A 17,280-nucleotide genomic window follows, 5' to 3' on the forward strand; every position below is an offset into this window, starting at 1 on the left:
TAGGGTCATGGGGGGCTGGAGTCTATCCCAGCTGAGTCAGGGTGAAGGCAGGGGACACCCTGGACAGGTCACCAGTCTATCACAGGGCTACACTTAGAGACAGACAACCAAGCACACTCACATTCACACCTACGGACAATTTAGAATCACCAATTAACCTCAACATGTTTGTGGACTGTGGGAGGAAGCCGGAGAACCCGGAGAGAACCCACGCTGCACGGGGAGAACATGCAGATGTCCTCACCGGGACGCGAACCGGCGACCTTCTAGCTATGAGGCAACGGTGCTAACCACCGAGCTACTTTGCAGCCCAGTTTAATTCAATGTAACTGACACAATACATACATTTCATGGTATTTCATGCAACACATCAGACATAATATTTACAACAACACAACTGCATCTCTGCAACACTAAAGAGAAGACATTTTCTCCACTAGCAAATGTAAGTCATCAGATACAAAATTGTATTAGAACTTTAGAAAATTTCTACCAGTATATTCAAAAAAATGCACTGATAAATACATCTGTATACATATATGTATGTGTAAGGTGTGAATACGCAGTTGAAACTGTGCGACAAAACGTGAATTTATGCGCAGAGCTTTTATTTTTGAGAATTTTACAGTTAGTATTCTGGTCAAATTTTAGCTCCAGTGAAATTTTACTAGCACTGCTGTGCTTACAAAATAATAGATAAGACCAGAAGGTTTTATGTTCTTCACATTTCGTTCCCAGGTCAGGCTGTGAAAGAGACAAATGCATCCTCTTCCATCCACTTTGTCACCTTGAGAATCATCAGCAGTTGTATTTTTTATTTTTTTTTCTTTCACTGCAGGCAGAGAAAATGGAAATTAGTCCCGTGGTTGTTGTTGAATGGCCAGAGTTCAATTTGAAAATGTTTTGGCTCTAGTAGGTCATAACTAAAGTGTTGAGTCAACACAAAATAAGAGGCTCATATAAAAAGGGATTTTATTTTCTAAAGTGTGTCAGGTTTTCGGATTCAGAGGACGAGGGAGGTCAAACCAAACAAGAGCGCAGATGCACTGAACAGTATATCACTCTGTTGAAAAAAAAAAAAAAGAAAAGGAAAGAAAAAATCACGTCTGCTCTGAAATTAGGCCTTAGGGGCTGCATGTTCCATGTGAAATCTCCTTTGCTGGTCCTTGGTGAACTGAGCAGAGATGATGTTGGACCTGGGAGTAAAATCTGCCTCAAGCCTTCCATCAACAGGTGAATTGCGGTTGTAGAAATGTGAGATTAGTTCAGGGAAAGGTGAGGAAGACTTTCTCTGCAGACAGATGGATCATGCATTGTCTCTGGTAAGCATTCCACAGTGTAAGCCCCGCTAATCCTACCAGGCAGGATGTATAGCTTTTGTTGCATTTGTCTTAAAATAGACAGCTTCGTAGCGAGAGAACGCCCATAATGCTTAAATAACTTACACAGAGGTTCAGTGTACAGTGATTCAAGGTCAACAGGAGACTCCGCCGATGTTTGTACCGACCTATAAAATATAAAATAGTAAGATTACAAGCTTGAGATCACATTACAGCAATGAAATACAAACATACCTGCAGCCGTATTGCTGCAGCTAGAAATGCCTGCTTTTCTATTTCGGCTATTTTTACGGTGTGTTGTAGTTATTTGGTTGTTTGGCTCCTCCGGGGCTCAAGGTGGCTATCGGTCAAAACAATCTAAACAACAATTTTATGATTGATTTGTCATGCAGTTATATAAGAGGCTGATATAAAGTACACACACTGCATCCTGGGAAAGGCGGAGAAAGCGATCGTATTGGAAATAATGATGATTCATTTGTTGTACAAGGAGAAAAACAATATCAAGGATATTTTGGCTCATTTTGCTAATGATGTCTCCATCATTAAGCATTTTCAAATGACCAGAAAGATACTAAGAAGTGCTTCTTAAAACATTACAAACTCCTTCTCGAGCGTGACTCTAAGAAAAGATGCTTAACTTCACATGCCTCCCTTTATATTTTGGGAATGTATTTGTCATTATGAATTATAGCAAATGAGCGCGCTATCCACACTGCGAGAGCGGAGAATTACAATGAAACATAATGCCATTAGGACGGCTCTCCAAGTTTTAGGTGGACTTAACTGTCGGCTGGAATGACTTTTCTAATGAACTAAATTTGAATAATGTATTCGTGGACAGATTTGGAGCGCTGATATGGTGATGATTAGGATATATGACTAAAGACCAGATGCGGCAAACCACCTCTGTGTGATGCATGACACATTCACATGATTAATGATGACTGGTGACGTTTGCGCTAGGTTACTCAAACAGCGGCTTGTCGTCTCCTCAGACAGCTCCTCTTACAGAGATAAACCACGCTCAAGTATTCTCTGAGAGCATGTGAGATGGGAATCTTTACCCAGCTCTTAGATTCTGCTCAGCACTGGGAGCTGGTAAATTTAAGGCACACGATGCTCTAAATTTTTTTTCTTTTTTTTTTGCTTACTGATAAAGAACTGTGGGGATTTTTTAAGCATGCCGTTTGCTCATTCAAGAAACACCAGCATACATATGTATGGGCCTGTTTTGATATCCTACAACATATGCATGTGTTGAATCAACAGAAATTCAGGGCAGAGTCGCTGATGTACAATTTATGAGGCCATAGCCAGAGAAGTGAATGTGCTTGACACGAAATGACCTAATGGTACTTGTGTTTTCTGGAATGAGCCTCACTGTTATTCAGGCCTGTGTGCACAGGACCTCACCTCGGAGGGAAAGGTTGCATCGCCACTCAATATCTGAGATGCTCCGGCTGCCTAATAAGTTGTGAGAGAATAGCAAAGATATGTGCAGCACACAAATCAGGGTCCTTTCATTGCTGATAATGTCCTTGAGGACTTTGTGGCGACTATAGACAGCAGGAGATTAACCCAGCCGTGCTCAGACACCTGCAGAGAAAACGCTCCATCCCGCCTTTTTAGTTCCTGTAATCTGGAGATGTGGATCACACTTCTAGCAACCAATTAACAAAGGCCATTACACTTGAACCTAGTGTTAAGTTGTATTTTCAGCATTGGGGAGAGTGTACACGCACACACACACACACAAAATGGAGATCAATATGATTTGTCATTCAGTGAAGCGCTCGTCCAATAATAGAGGATTTGTTTGTGTTACAGAGACACCTACTGGTCTGCGTCTCCGTCGAGGTTTCAGCAGTTAGTGCAGGAAGAAAAGGGCTTTTGTGAACTTATAGAGTGTAAACGTGGCGTCTGATCGCGTCCCTTCGTTGTCCACACCTGAAAGACGGACAGACAGAGTGTAAGTTTTGTGTTTGTGGAGCTCGTTTGTGCTTTTTTTTTTTTTTTTTCACACGCGGCAAACAAAGGCAGATGTGTGTAGATTGGGATTTAAGATTCTGATTTAATTAGCTTTGACTCTTGGGGCTGCCTCTAAGGTAGTTGCTCCTACATGCTGGAAAACTCATTATGGATGAATTAATGAAGTGGGACGTACACTTGGCATCATCCATGTGGCATGCGCTGATGCATTATGTATTATTATTATTATTTTAGAGCATGAGCAAATCAAGTTTGTTTGTTGGTGTGTATATATCGGGGACAGCTACAGAGGAGCATATTGATTCTAAAATCACTTCATATGACACTGAGGTGTTGAGGCGCGCTCTCATAAACCAGATGCTGTTATCTTCTTCATATCCTAAAATACAACCATGCAGAGTACTGTTGTTATTGACTACCTGTGATTTGCATAACAGCGTTAGCACTCTCACACCCTCCTGCATTAAGTAATGTTCACTTCACATTCCTTTTATTGAGCTAAGGAAGGTTCTTTTTTTTTGTAATCCATTTCCAGTCCCTTCTACTAAATGTGGTTGGACGGTAAAAGAGTGCAAAACACTCGAGCGGATGTTTGCGGCGCACTTTATTCGTAAAAATCACAGGCATGCCTTCTTAATTTGGAATTATAGCTTGTTAAAGGAGCCATTTTTGGTGCTCCTTTGTTTGCACTCAACTACTCAAAGCCGCGCTAATCAATATTTTTATGCTAACAATGGATCAAATGACTGTGAAGGAGTTGTTTACTGTGACAAATATCACTCGACTCTGCAGCTCCCAGAAGGTCTGTGGTGGGATTGAATGTGTTTAAAGCTCATCTTTTCCGGTTTACAGGCTGAAATTTTACTATTTTAAGTAATTCTCAGCACTTTTTTTTATTGTATTTACCATTCTGTGCCATCACTTAGTCTGACAATAATTATTATTTTGATAAATTTTTCTATTAAAGTGGTGAAATGCCAAAAAAATGTAAAAAGAAAGAAAGAAAATGACAATTTCCTGAACACGACGACAGCAAATAGCTTTTTCAGTCTAATACTCAGATGTTTGTTTTGTTCATTGGTTCTGTAAAACATATGAAAACATATGACGATGAAAAAAACAACCCTCACATATACGCAAACAGACTTTACATACATGTACCTGGATAGATGATTTCAAAGCAAAGATGAGTTTCTGCTGAAGAGGTGGGGAGATAAAAGCCGACACAAAGGCGTATTGTGAAAGCTCAAAGCAAGAGGAGCAACATTGCTACAGTGAAAGATAGAAAAACAGTCACAAAAACAAGAAAAGGACAATATATACACCTATATATAACCTATATGTAGCACAGCTTTACATTCAGATGTCCAGAGCTCATCAATGTCATCGAGAAGTCTCAGTTCCATAACAACAAAGCCATTTTTGTCCATTATGGACCAGAAACCTGGACAGAGGAAATGGTTCATATTGTCTAGTAGGACATGTATGAAGGACTGAAAAACCTGTGCTAGGATGTTGTTGGTTAAAATGCAACTTTATTTGATTAAATAACCTTTGAAATGACTGTTTTTCTGTTGCATACACAGCAGCGATTAGCAGATACGCTAAAGCTGTGACAAGCAAATGAAGAATCCAGCTAGTAGGAGTTTGTAAAGACCTAAACTAAACTGAAAATGGGGTAAATGTTGGACTTTAATTCAACAAGTCACCAGAAAAAAGAATCTGAATGAATGCTAGTGTTGCTCCCGTCTGATGTATGTGTTAAAAGGTTGCTAAGTATGTCCCCACTACTTTGTGTTGATCACTTTTCTGCAAGAATAACTCTCAATTAATAAACAAAGACCACCTATTTCCCCTGTTGGAGGTGGTGGAGACCAAAACGGAGGTAAAAAATAGTCAATCTAGCACTTGGATTTGTCAGAAAAAACAAAACAATGTTGTTAAAAGAGGAAGTGAGAGAGAAGAGCTTTCCAAACTCAAGCACTCCTTGGATTAAAATGTCTTTTTAATTATCCTGGCGTGTACCAGAACTATCAGGAAGTTGCCCGCCCGTAGTGGGGCGTCCCTTCTTGAAGGGATGGAACAAATGAGCCGAGGAAGGCAGGTCTGTGTATACAAGCTGAGTTCATCAATCATAGCGTAGGTGTCTGTTATCAGTCAAACTAGAGCTGCATCGACAATATGAAAGTTCACTTTTAGAAGAACTCGACACCTGATTGTGCATGTAAAGAGCATCCGACCCAAACAACATTCAGAATTAAGACTTTTCAATACGGAGCATGTTTGAAAATGTCTTGCTCGTGTAAAAAAAACATCTTGTTCTTGGGTAAGACTGGAATATATTAGCAGACTGGTGCATGCAAGTCTAAGACAGGATTGAACCGAATCATCTCACCTATGTATTGTGTACATGAGCTCACATGACACACGGGCTCAACTGCAGGTGATAAACTTTACCCCCGCCGTCATAAATATCCCCGGCTTGTTTATTGCATCTTATCGCTTCGCCGTGGTTGACAATGCATCATTAATTTAAGAACCTTTCTAATGAATGTGAAATGAAAGACTCTCAAGCAAGCAATTTCTCTGCACTTATCGCACAAAGAGGAGATTGTAGTGGCTGTATTTCCTGCAGTCCTTACCTGAGTGCTTGTGAAACTAGTGAGCTCTGGCGTCCCGCTTTGCTAGCCTCTCATCTTTCACCCGTGACAGAAATTACATGATTCAATGGTCCTGTGGAAGAGCTGACGGACAGCCAGCTCTAAAATGTTAATAAACACACTGTTTTATATAGCAGCCTTTCATTTTTCAACCAACAAATACAGCTTTAACCTTGTCTGCTGGCCCCCCTCCCTTCCCTCTTCCTTCAGCTTGCAGAGGTTATGGCTATACCGACATCTGCAATTCAATTCCCATCACCCCCCCCTCCCAAGTATAAAAAAAAAAAACGACATGTGTGAAAATAGTTCAAAATGAGATACAAACACAGAGAGTTCTTGTCCTTGTCACTTCTGATCTCACTGATACAGGCGCAGTATAAAAGCAAATAAAAGGATGGTTTCTGATATTCAGTGTTGTGCTTGACCTTCCAGCTGTACTTGTCCTCAAGGAAACGCTCCGGTGCAGCCCGAGGCTACGTCCACTGGGTAGAACGCCTATAGGATCCCAGACAAATGCGTCCCAACAAAGAGCTTGTTTCCATCATTACTCACTGGAATGAAAACTAAAAAAACAACTGCTGGTCACACGTGTGCACAAGAGCCGCAGACGGCAGTCCATTCATCAGCGGCGTCAATACCTGATAGTGATTTGTCTGCAGAAATGCCAAAAGTGAATTTTTTACAGCCGCCGTATTATCTCAAATAATGATATTATAGTAAATTTTGCACGGCAGCTTGTTCAGATCAATGAATGATGTGCAGCCGGAGTTTCATTATCCCCTCCTCCAGCACATCAAGTGACAAATTTGCTCTGAATATTGTTATGGGTCTTTTCATTGTGTATTGACCTTTCACTATGATGGATGCTCTTAACTACTGTAATAAGACTTACACAGTGTGTGGGAAGGTGAGGAAGGTAAAGATTACAAAAAAAAAGCAGATGTGATGCGAGACAGACGCACCGCAGCAGCTAAATCAAGTGTGAATTATGGCCTCGGCTCCTTAAGGTTTCCCATAACACATCACTGTATTTACACTTTGAACACGCGGCGGTTATTTCACACGAGGTGAAACGTGGATGTTCACAGCGGTTCTACATTATTTAATGGATCGGCTTCGTTCCTGCCTCCAAGAATGAGGGAGAAGGAAGTTAATTGCACTTTAATTACTGCTTTAATTAATGGACAGTGTCAGCACAAGGTCAATAACTTGCTGTCTGCATCAGTATCGCCAAGTGACGGATCACTGTACTTAAACTAACCACACGCTATCTATTTGAAGGCAATGCCATCTAGTGGAAGTAGCCTGCAAGTGCAAAACAAATGCACTTCTGATCACTTGTGTTTTGTTTATAGGTGGATTTAAATCATGTGTTGTATAAACATAGTCATTAACAGTTTCACTTGCAAAATAATCATAATAATTGTCTAGAAATTTAACTCTACTATGATGCAACTTACCTGAAACTGTGATGAAATACTTAAAAAATTGATTTTTGTTTGTTTGTTTCTGTCAACCAACACTCTAAAAAGTAATTAAAGGAGTCTTATCTCGTTAAACTTTGGATGAGGTGTGTGGACATAATAATGCTGATAATTAAACCAACTTAATATTGTGAGTAATTTAAAGTGACATTTCTGTGTTAATTGAATTAAACCTAAATTCATCTATTAAATTGTCTTGATAAGTTAAAATTTTCTCAATCTTAAGTTCAGACTTTCAAATCCTTTAAAACAGGGGTTTTCAACTGGTCTCACCCTGGGACCCACATTTTCCCATGGTCATTAAGTCGTGACCCAGTTTTTTTTTTAGATCAAATTGATATCCTGATTCCAGCATAGAGAACTAATAGTTGGCTATTCGGCTATTTGGGTCCAGCCCTAGTATGAAAATCCACATTTTAAATACTCTGGGTCATATCTGCGCTTTGCCATCTTGCATCCCAACATCAACACAAACTTAAAATGAACATCAAACAAACTATGGTTACCATGCCTGTCAAAATAAAAGTTTTTTTTATTTAAAATAGAAAGCAAGTCCAACCTGAGAGGCACATTATATAATATTTATTTTTGACCAGCTGTCCCACCCAGAACAGGTCCACGACCCACTTTTGAGTTGCGACCCACCAGTTGAGAATCACTGCTTTAAAACCAGGTTTATGCTAAAAACTGAAATTTTGAAACAGAATTTTTTTTTTGTGTGTGTGTGTGTGTTAACTGCTTTAAAACTAAATCGAAGTGGTGGTAAATGAATTAAATTGGCTTGATAAGTGTAATTTTCTCAGTTTTAAGTTCAGACTTTTGAGTCAAATCTATGTTGTGCTTGTCAATTTAAAATGCCATCAGTTATAGAGGAAAGACACATTTCCTTCACTCAGTTAAGTTTGTTGGTTGAACATAGTTTAATTTGAGGTTGTCATTATTTTTCTACTTATTTATATATTTTGGGGAGCCTAAACACCCTTTTTTAAAGGATGTATGTGTAAATAAATCCCATAAGGTAATTTTAAAAAGACACTTATTGGAATAATCCTCACAAATGGTGTCAGACTGAGTGCACGTTTCTCTACTAAATGTGTTCGTCTAGTCTGCAATATGTCTGCTGTCTTTTACAGAAATGCATGCTGGGATGACTGCAAACACATTTAGTCACTTTGGAAAATAAAAACAGGAGCAAGTCCTTCTTCATCTGCTCTTAAGAAGTGCACAGTTAGAAACAAGGCTCTAACAGCATCACTTGCACTATCAGTTTACATCCACTAGGTGGAGCTCATACTGCTGCACTTTCCTCTGGTCTGGCCTGCAGTCACCCCAGTTTCTTTAGGATTCTATTTAATTTTCTAACCAGAGCTTTAATTAACCAGCTCTGCGGCGCAAACTGTCATACATGCAGCCGATCAGGCCTCAGGTAGAAGCTGCACAGAGTTTAGCTGGAAACACCACGATGACAGCAGCCTTCACACGCTCTCATGAATGTTGAATATGAAGCGAGAGTTGTGACTGACAGGGAAAAGAGGAAGATATCAAACAGAATCCATGCACACCCACTCACTCTACAGAAGAGGTTAAATCAGGCAAAATAAGTGGGTGAGAAGAGACTACAAGGCTACGCACACACACCTTCACCCAAAGCTTTGTGCACCCAGATTAAAGGCGACTTCTCATTTTATCTTCCTGCAAATAGACTTTCGACTGAGTGTTTCAGTTGATAATATGAAGCAGCTGACAACGGCGCGTCATTACTGGCGCGATGATGCAGAACTCATTCATTGTTGTCTTTTTTCAAAATGTTTATTTATTGACTTCATGTGATGGTTGAAGACACGAGGCTGTCAGCCAGACATCACACGGTGGGCAAAACACTGAACCCCGGTGGCTCCCAAAGGCAACAGAGCACCTTTCATGGCAGCGCTGCCGTTTTTGGTATGAGTGAGTGGGTGAATGAGAAACACATTTTAAAGCACTCAGCGGAACCAAAGTACGGTTAATATAAGTGCAGACCATTTGCCGTCTTTTAGTTCACGAAAGCTTGATGGACAGTGTGACTCTCTCAAAGTAACAAGAGGCAGAGTGTTACCTGTGCAAGGCATGTAAAAGGGAAGTTTAAAAATAAATAAATTACATTATATATTTAATTCATTGACAAACACATCAGGATAGCTTAGTGTTGTTTTCAGCCTATTTGAATTATTTCCTCGTCATCGGTTTTAATGAGCCTCGTAAGAAACGAGCGAGCTAAACTGCCGTAAATGATCTGAGATTTAATAAATGAATCCTACAGTAATCAGTGAGTCACCATAGTGGAAGGGTACAGCATGTTCGTTTCAATAAGATGGATCTGATCTAAGAGGGGAACAAACATAGTTTGCATAATAAGCTATATTTTAAAACCATCAGAGTCGAGCTTATTATGTCTGACATTTAAAATCTGCCTGAAAATGCAAATGAGCAGACTAAGTGGTTCCATGCCACAATTTCACATTACCAATCAGAAAGTACATTTGCGGAGAAAGACTAATAGGACAGACAGCAGAGCTGCTGGAATTAAATTTTTTAAAGGCGCTTCCCAATCTGTGGCGAACACAAATTATTTAGAGTAACCGGCTTCTCTTCGTGTTGTAGTTTAGACCAGTTTAAATGCTGCTCACCAGAATGCCCTGTACTCATGCATGCTTGTATGAGGGGGAAAAAAGGTTTAACTAGTTTTTTTTCGTGTGCAAGGGGTCTCTGCTTTGCTTATTTAGTGAGCTTTAGGGGTGTTGGTGGGATGATTTTGTATTATTTCGGTGCCAGCCTGGCTGTTTCCCTCCTGTTCCCAGCATTTATGCTAAGCTAAGCTAACCATCTGCTGGAGAGAGCGGTATCAATCTTGTCATCTATCTCTTGGCAAGAAGGCACATCTCCCGAAATATCAAACTATTCCGTCAAATCCTGTTGGATCACAGGCACCATTTAGCCGTTGCGATAATTTATTATTTATCCAATGTGGCGCGCCATATGTAGGATTATTGTAGTGCATTAGTCGGTGAGGTCGAAATTGCCGGCGGTGTAAAAAATTAGCTGCGGCCTCTGAAAATGGAGACTGGTTTGCTCTGTGTGTGTGTGTGTGTGGTCTCCTTGGAGATAACAGGAGAAGCGCTTGTAATGGATACTCAGCCTCCAATGAGTTATTGGCTGTTTGTTATTCTCTGTTGACAGAACCAATTTGAGGGTTACAGAGCAATTAGCTATTTATGCACAGTGCCTGGAAGAGCGAGCGTGGAGACGACTAAGTGGGACCATCGGAGAGTCAAAAGCCCTACGTATAGCTCTCTAATACTAAAAATTTCCTTTTGTGTTTGGCCCGACAGTAAAGCATCATCAGCGGATTAAACAGTGTGTAAAGTGGAGAGTGCTTCATATTACCTGACTAATATGGCTCCATTCAAAGAGACGCCATTAAAGCTACAGCCAGGTTATGTTATGACGCCGGGGGCTGGGTGGGGGGAATGGTTTGATTCGAGTTCCCATAAAGTATCAGATTGAGTGTCATGATGAATATTCATAAATTGCTTTAATGAAGACCTCACATTGATTAAGCCCTTTCTAATGGGCTGTATCATAGTGAATGCCAGAATATAATTGGATTACTGTGACTTTGGGAAGTACTTTGAGACATTGCCCACATTGGAAATGAAGATGTGCAGCCTGCTAACGGCATAATTGACAAGGATGAAGATGGATGGATCCAGGCGACTCCCAGGCTCTTTCTGCCCAAAGCAGAGGAGGCTTGCAGCTGCAGCCGTTTGCACACCAAGGCAGGATTTAATTAGCTTCAAAGGCCTTTTTTAGAAAAACCGGTGCTCGCCGAGGAACCCGGTTCAGTATTCAGTGGAACAAAAGCGGTTTGAGCAGAGATGGAAGTGGAATCGTTTTGAGGCATTCTCATGGATTGTGTGTAGGACTCATGTTTATCAAACAGCCAGACATACAGCGTTGTCCATGAAGTGAGAGAAACTCCTCACTGTTACACTAAACCAAAGAATAATCTTAATTTTAAGAGTGCTGCAGAGTTCTTCCTTATTATATGAGCCCTATAATAGCATTTGATGTTTACTTCCTGTTTCTATTACAGGTCATTTGCTTTATTGTTTGTACTATAAATACATTTTAATGGTGTTATGTTCACATATACAGTAGCTACTTGATATTTTTGCATAAATACAAGATTTCAATTAGATTTTTTTTGCATTATATTGTATTAATGAAATGACTGGATTAAATAATCTGTTCCTCCTCAAAGCATACATGCGGATATTTATGTCAACGCTGAGTTGCTCGTAAAATATTCATCATACAAATTGCTAAGTCATTTATTATATATGTATGTCTGAAACTCAGTGGTCAGCGTTTATTGTAAGACTATGTAGAAAGTTTGATGGTTGCAATGCTTTAATAGATTAATTTATGTGTCATCACTTCGTTCTGTCCGATAGCTGTCTAAAAATCTGAAGAAATGAGCTCAGAGGGTTTTTCAACACAACTCCTATCCGCCGAAATGTGGAAGAGTTATTGGTCCATAAAGTCTTAATGAATTCGAATGGCTCTCTTTTGAAATCGATACCAACAGTAAACCGATGCATTCATTACGTCTTGATTCCGGGCCGAGCCAAAGCATTCGCTATAATGTCAAAAATCATCCCTGTTCAGATTTCAAAAACGTCTTTAGGCTAAGCTCATTATGAATTAAGAACCCCTTTGTGTGTTTCCCGGACTTCTACATATATACATCACACAACTGTACAGAATTATGCAAATCCTTTCTTTCTTAATGAAGCCGACGTCCCATTGAGGTCTGAAAGCCCGCGTTAGTCCTTTACTGTTCCGTTTACATTTTCTGGCAAGAGGCGTTGGAGAAATTTCGCTTGTCATACATAAACTGCTTTACGCGAGGCATCTATCGACTGTGACATTGCTTTCCTGTTATGTTATCGCTGGGAGAGGCAGGACCACAGCTGTAACATGTGGTCGCAGAACTGTGCGATAATGAATGAGGCAAACAGCTGAAGCAAAGCTGACGTCTCCTGGGTCTGATTAGACTGTTGGTTTAATAAGCTTTCTGGCACATCCACGGAAATGTGTCTGTGGGCTTTTTTTTTTTCTGCAGATAACTACTCAATTCACATGTATATTTTAGTTGAATACTTTAGCCTTTTGTGTAAAACCACACGGAAACAAACTTGTTTTTTTACTGACTCAGAGGTTTAAGGTTTGAGTTTGTCTGTCGCTTCCTGATGCATTCACACAGTTTGCATGTCAGAAAAGCATTTTTGGTGTTGTTTTTAAACACCTGATGTCATCGGCTGCTTAAACTCTCTCTGAATGGACACCTCCCTTAATAACTGTTTGCCGAATTACGCTAATCTGACAGAGTCTTGGCAAAGGAATAGTCAGTTCCAATGTTGGAGACTTTTCCCATCTTGCACAGGATAGAGGCATTACGCAATTGTCTGCTACGCTCGCATGGATAAACCTTATGATTAAGAAACATGTGTAAACAGGTATTTCAGCGGATGACGCGCTTGCTTATGAACATTTCACAGAAACGGTTCTCGTGGGAAAGTGTAAAGACGTGCGTGTCATAGTGCAGCAGGCACTTCATTAAAGATTGTTTTTAATGAACAAGCTGTGTTGTCACTTTCATACTCTACATATGGCGGCTGATTATGTATATTACTTTATTAAAGTAGTATTTAATTCCTTTAGCATCTGGAGTCTCGAGTTGAACAAATCCATTCTTTATTTTTTAAATTTGGATCCCCATGAACTGAAAATAGTTGTTGGTCTTCTACAAGAAAATTAAACCTGACGAGCATAAACAATTCAAAATGACACACTATGAATAAGAGTCACCGATAACAATCCAACCATCCATCATCTATACACCGCTTAATCCTCACTAGGGTCACGGGGGGCTGGAGTTTATCCCAGCTGACTCAGGGTGAAGGCAGGGACACCCTGGACAGGTCACCAGTCTATCACAGGGCTACACTTAGAGACAGACAACCAAGCACACTCACATTCACACCTACGGACAATTTAGAATCACCAATTAACCTCCACATGTTTTTGGACTGTGGGAGGAAGCTGGAGAACCTGGAGAGAACCCACGCTGCATGGGGAGAACATGCAAACTCCACGCAGAAAGATCCCCGGTGTCCTCACCGGGACGCGAACCGGCGAACGGCAACAGTGCTCCCAACTGCGCCACCTTGCAGCCCCAACAATAACAATGTCAAAATTTTTTTTAAAAACAAATCATTAAATTGCAACATAATTATGTGATTATTAAAGTGAATGACTGAATTAATTAAAAATATATTTTAAAAAATAAGGCAGAAGACAATCGACATGCATGTCAGATAATATAGTGTAACTTTGCTGTAGTACCTGGTTGCACCATCAGATGGAGCCTCTTGCTCTTGCTGACCTCCCATAAGTGTTGCATAAATTAATGCCCCTTCCTGCTGTCTGCTAACTTTGGCCAATAAGTCGATGAACTCGGCAGCATAAAGGTGTCCAGTTCAGTTAGCTATCTAACGCTAAAGTAGGATTTTCAAACGTTAACATGGGCCGTCATGAGGGTCAGCAGCTGTTCATGCTAACGCTGCTAAAGTTCAGGAGCACTCTGATTACACGCTTCAAGCAACATTCAACGAAAAAAAAACGAAGGTACCAGCGACACTCTGCTCTGACTATAAATACACTTATAGAGGCTGAACACTGACGGATTTCTTTGACTGAAAGTTAGTATCTGTGAGCATCTGCTCCAGCTGAGCAGCTGTTTCCAGCAGCTGGACTAACCTTAGCTATAATAAACAAGACACTCATACAGATCAGGTGTTATTTTGATATAAAGCCGCTATGAAGAGAATACTAACATTACAGGTTATTTACTGTAAAAGACTGCCGGTTGTTTGCTGTGTACTTTGAGTTTTGTAAGACGTTTTAATTGCAAAGCAATTTTTAAAGGGGCCATTAATTTTTTGCAGTTGAATTTATGAATCAAGTAACCTGATGTTTACTTTATCTGTTCTTCAACCAAGCTGGTTCTGCAGCCAAACAATAAGCGTCAGTGGTTAAAAATAAACTTTTCTCTTTGTTTCAGTGATTGATTGTTCACGTGGCAGACTGTGAGTTACTTAAATGGCTGAAAAATTGCATCCCCAGTGACCTTTTGAAAATCAATATCATTTTTGCCCAATTAAGAGACGCTGTCATCACGCAGTGTGTTCATCAACACAGCACAATCTAACCACAAGAGTTTGTTTGGCTGACAAAAAGCAGTATACACCAGTTTTTCCACAAACAAACAGCAAGCATGTTAGTAAAGTATCATTCCAAATGAAGTTCTGGATGAAGAACAGAAGACTACAGTTTTAATTTAGGTTTGTTTGCACATGTTTCATCTTCTGGAAGCTGGCAAGAGAGAAGCAGCTGCAGTTACCAGAGCCGGCCAGAGGATGGCAGTCATCACAGCTGCTTCCCCTGAGCTGGAGCCTGCTTTATTGATTGTCTCATATTCATTGATTTGTTTACCTGCAACAGACAGGTACTCTATCAAACTGTTATTAGATGCTTCATGAAAACAGATTTTTTGGAAGTGTGAGCTAAGCTCTCCTTGTACTTGCTATTGACAGCTGAGTACATAATCAATCACTGCTCGGAGAAACTCTCAGCATCCGGATGCCACTTGAAAACAAATAACATCTGTCAGAATCTATAACAATGAAAATTAGTTACTTTTTTCTGCCGAGCTGGATCCGCTCTGTCCAAATGTGTCGCTCTGCCGAGGATCCTATCGTGCTCATTTCACAAAAAAATCGGGCTAATTAGGCGCTCATCCGGTGTGGCGAGACCGATCTGGAGTCCGCACGAAACCGCCTCCGGTCAGCGCCACGTGTTTTCACCGCACGCTTACTGTGCGTGACGGAGGAAAGGGGAAAGGTGCTGCTTCTCGCATTCATCAAAAGTTGCAGCAAGCACAGACACACAGAAAATGTTGACAAATGGGCCGGGCGACGGCTGCTGCCCCGCTCCCTGCCATCCCCGGTTCGGATCCCTTTGGGCCAAAGAAGGTCATAAAACCGGAGAGGTAGGAACATGTTGAGAGCAGAAAAGAGGAAATACACACAGTAGGGATGCGAACCATGACCTTGTGTCAGCTTCTGAGCTACTCCCTTTTCCCCGCAGATTCATTTACACACATGATCTCACTCCAGACTGACAAATCTCCCTCTGGCGAGACAATGCTCGTGTGTTTAAGTGACAGTCGGAGCTGTGTCAATTTGCGAGATGTTCTGCATGTCTGCTGAAGTCTCCTCACCAAATCCGAGCGAGAGACTCGAACCGAGGGCGGCTAAATCATTTCAAGTCCATGTCGGTTCAACAGATGTCGATGCAGGTTTAACCTTTGCCGGGAAAAGGAGGCGTCGCAAATCTGTGAAATATGCACATCGTCAACACCGACACAGGCACAAACATGCACCGCTCACAAGGGCGCAACTCCTCCTGAACTGAGCCGGCGCTCCAACCTTGTTAAACCCCTTATTCACACAAATTACAGTCTGGAAAAAAACAAAAAAAACAAAACAGTGTGGCAACCTCGCTTCATGCCATGTCTCAAGAACAGCGAAAACCTTCATGCGCTGCCTTTAGAGGAAGATAAATAAGGGATAAATGCTCCCTGTCACTTGCTCTTTGTTATTGTCCCTTTCAGAGGAGTCATTTGAAAGCTTTTTGTCACTGATGTTTTTCAAGGGACGAGTCGTGGCTTTGTTTTCGTCGCCGCCTCCGCCTTTGTAGTATTTTGATAACTTTTTTTTCCCCCCCTTTTTTTTTTTTGAAGGATGTGAAAGAGCGAATGAGGCAATCAGTGTTCCTTCTGGAGAGAGGGAGCCCCCCCTGCACAAGCGGCCATGCAATATTAATCCAATCTGCGGAGGTGGTTTGGCTTCCAGGCCGGCTTCTTTCCCGAGGGGACTTCTCCATTACCTCTCCCAGCTTATCTCCCATTCCTCGATACTCCATAAAAAAAAGCCTTATCCAACTCAAAAGTTAGTTTGCTTTTCTACTTTTCACTCCCCTCCCCGCCTGCCCGCCCACCTCCCTCTTCCTCTCTTGAAGATTTTCTGTTGTATAATTGATCAATGAGACTGTAAGTATGCATCATGAATAAACGGCATGTCATCAGCATAGACAAAAGACAGAAAGTAGAGAAATACCCACTTGTGATGCTGTAAGTGACTCTTTAAAAGACAGGATGTTGCATTTGAAAAATTAAGCCAAGTGGCACTAGAGGTATTTATGCGGTCTAGGACAACACTATTAAAGTGGCTGGTCTTATGTACAGAGAAAATAAAAGGAAGTTCATTTCAGCTTTTGAGTTTCTGTAAATTAAAGCTTCGGAAAAATGCCAAAGATAATCATGTAGCGTTTAGGAATTCATTACTCACTTTCATTTCATTATATCTGATTCACTCTTTAGCTCCAAATTACACCGACTCGTGATTAAAATGGAAATTAAGCGGTTCTAAATGAAAAAAAATAGATCTAGTCCTGCGTTTATTGCAAGTGAAAACCGTCGGATCTGCTTAAAGTATAAATGTCAAGTCTACTGTTTTGAAAGGACCCCAGAGTTTTTAACCTCACATTAACAAATGGGCGACGACAATGAAATTAGTTTTTGGAAGCGTGTTTGCACCAAAGCTGTCGATACGTTTTATATTAAGCATCGTTTATTTTGAC

The 17,280-nt window shown here is 40.7% G+C and overlaps 1 long non-coding RNA gene across 2 annotated transcripts; it reads right to left on the minus strand.

Moving 5' to 3' along the window:
* Positions 1 to 587: 587 nt before the first annotated feature.
* LOC103356690 (uncharacterized) lies at positions 588 to 15,554 on the minus strand. Of its 2 annotated transcripts, XR_520153.1 has the most exons (4): positions 15,277 to 15,554; positions 3,181 to 3,290; positions 1,446 to 1,507; positions 588 to 832 (listed from the first exon to the last, which is right to left on the minus strand). It is a non-coding gene; the product is annotated as an uncharacterized LOC103356690 (long non-coding RNA). The 2 variants fall into 2 exon arrangements; XR_520152.1 differs by lacking the exon at positions 15,277 to 15,554 and having other exon boundaries at positions 3,181 to 3,347.
* Positions 15,555 to 17,280: the final 1,726 nt, after the last annotated feature.

Source organism: Stegastes partitus, unplaced genomic scaffold (assembly GCF_000690725.1).
Source record: "Stegastes partitus isolate 25-593 unplaced genomic scaffold, Stegastes_partitus-1.0.2 Scaffold214, whole genome shotgun sequence".
NCBI lineage: Eukaryota > Metazoa > Chordata > Actinopteri > Pomacentridae > Stegastes > Stegastes partitus.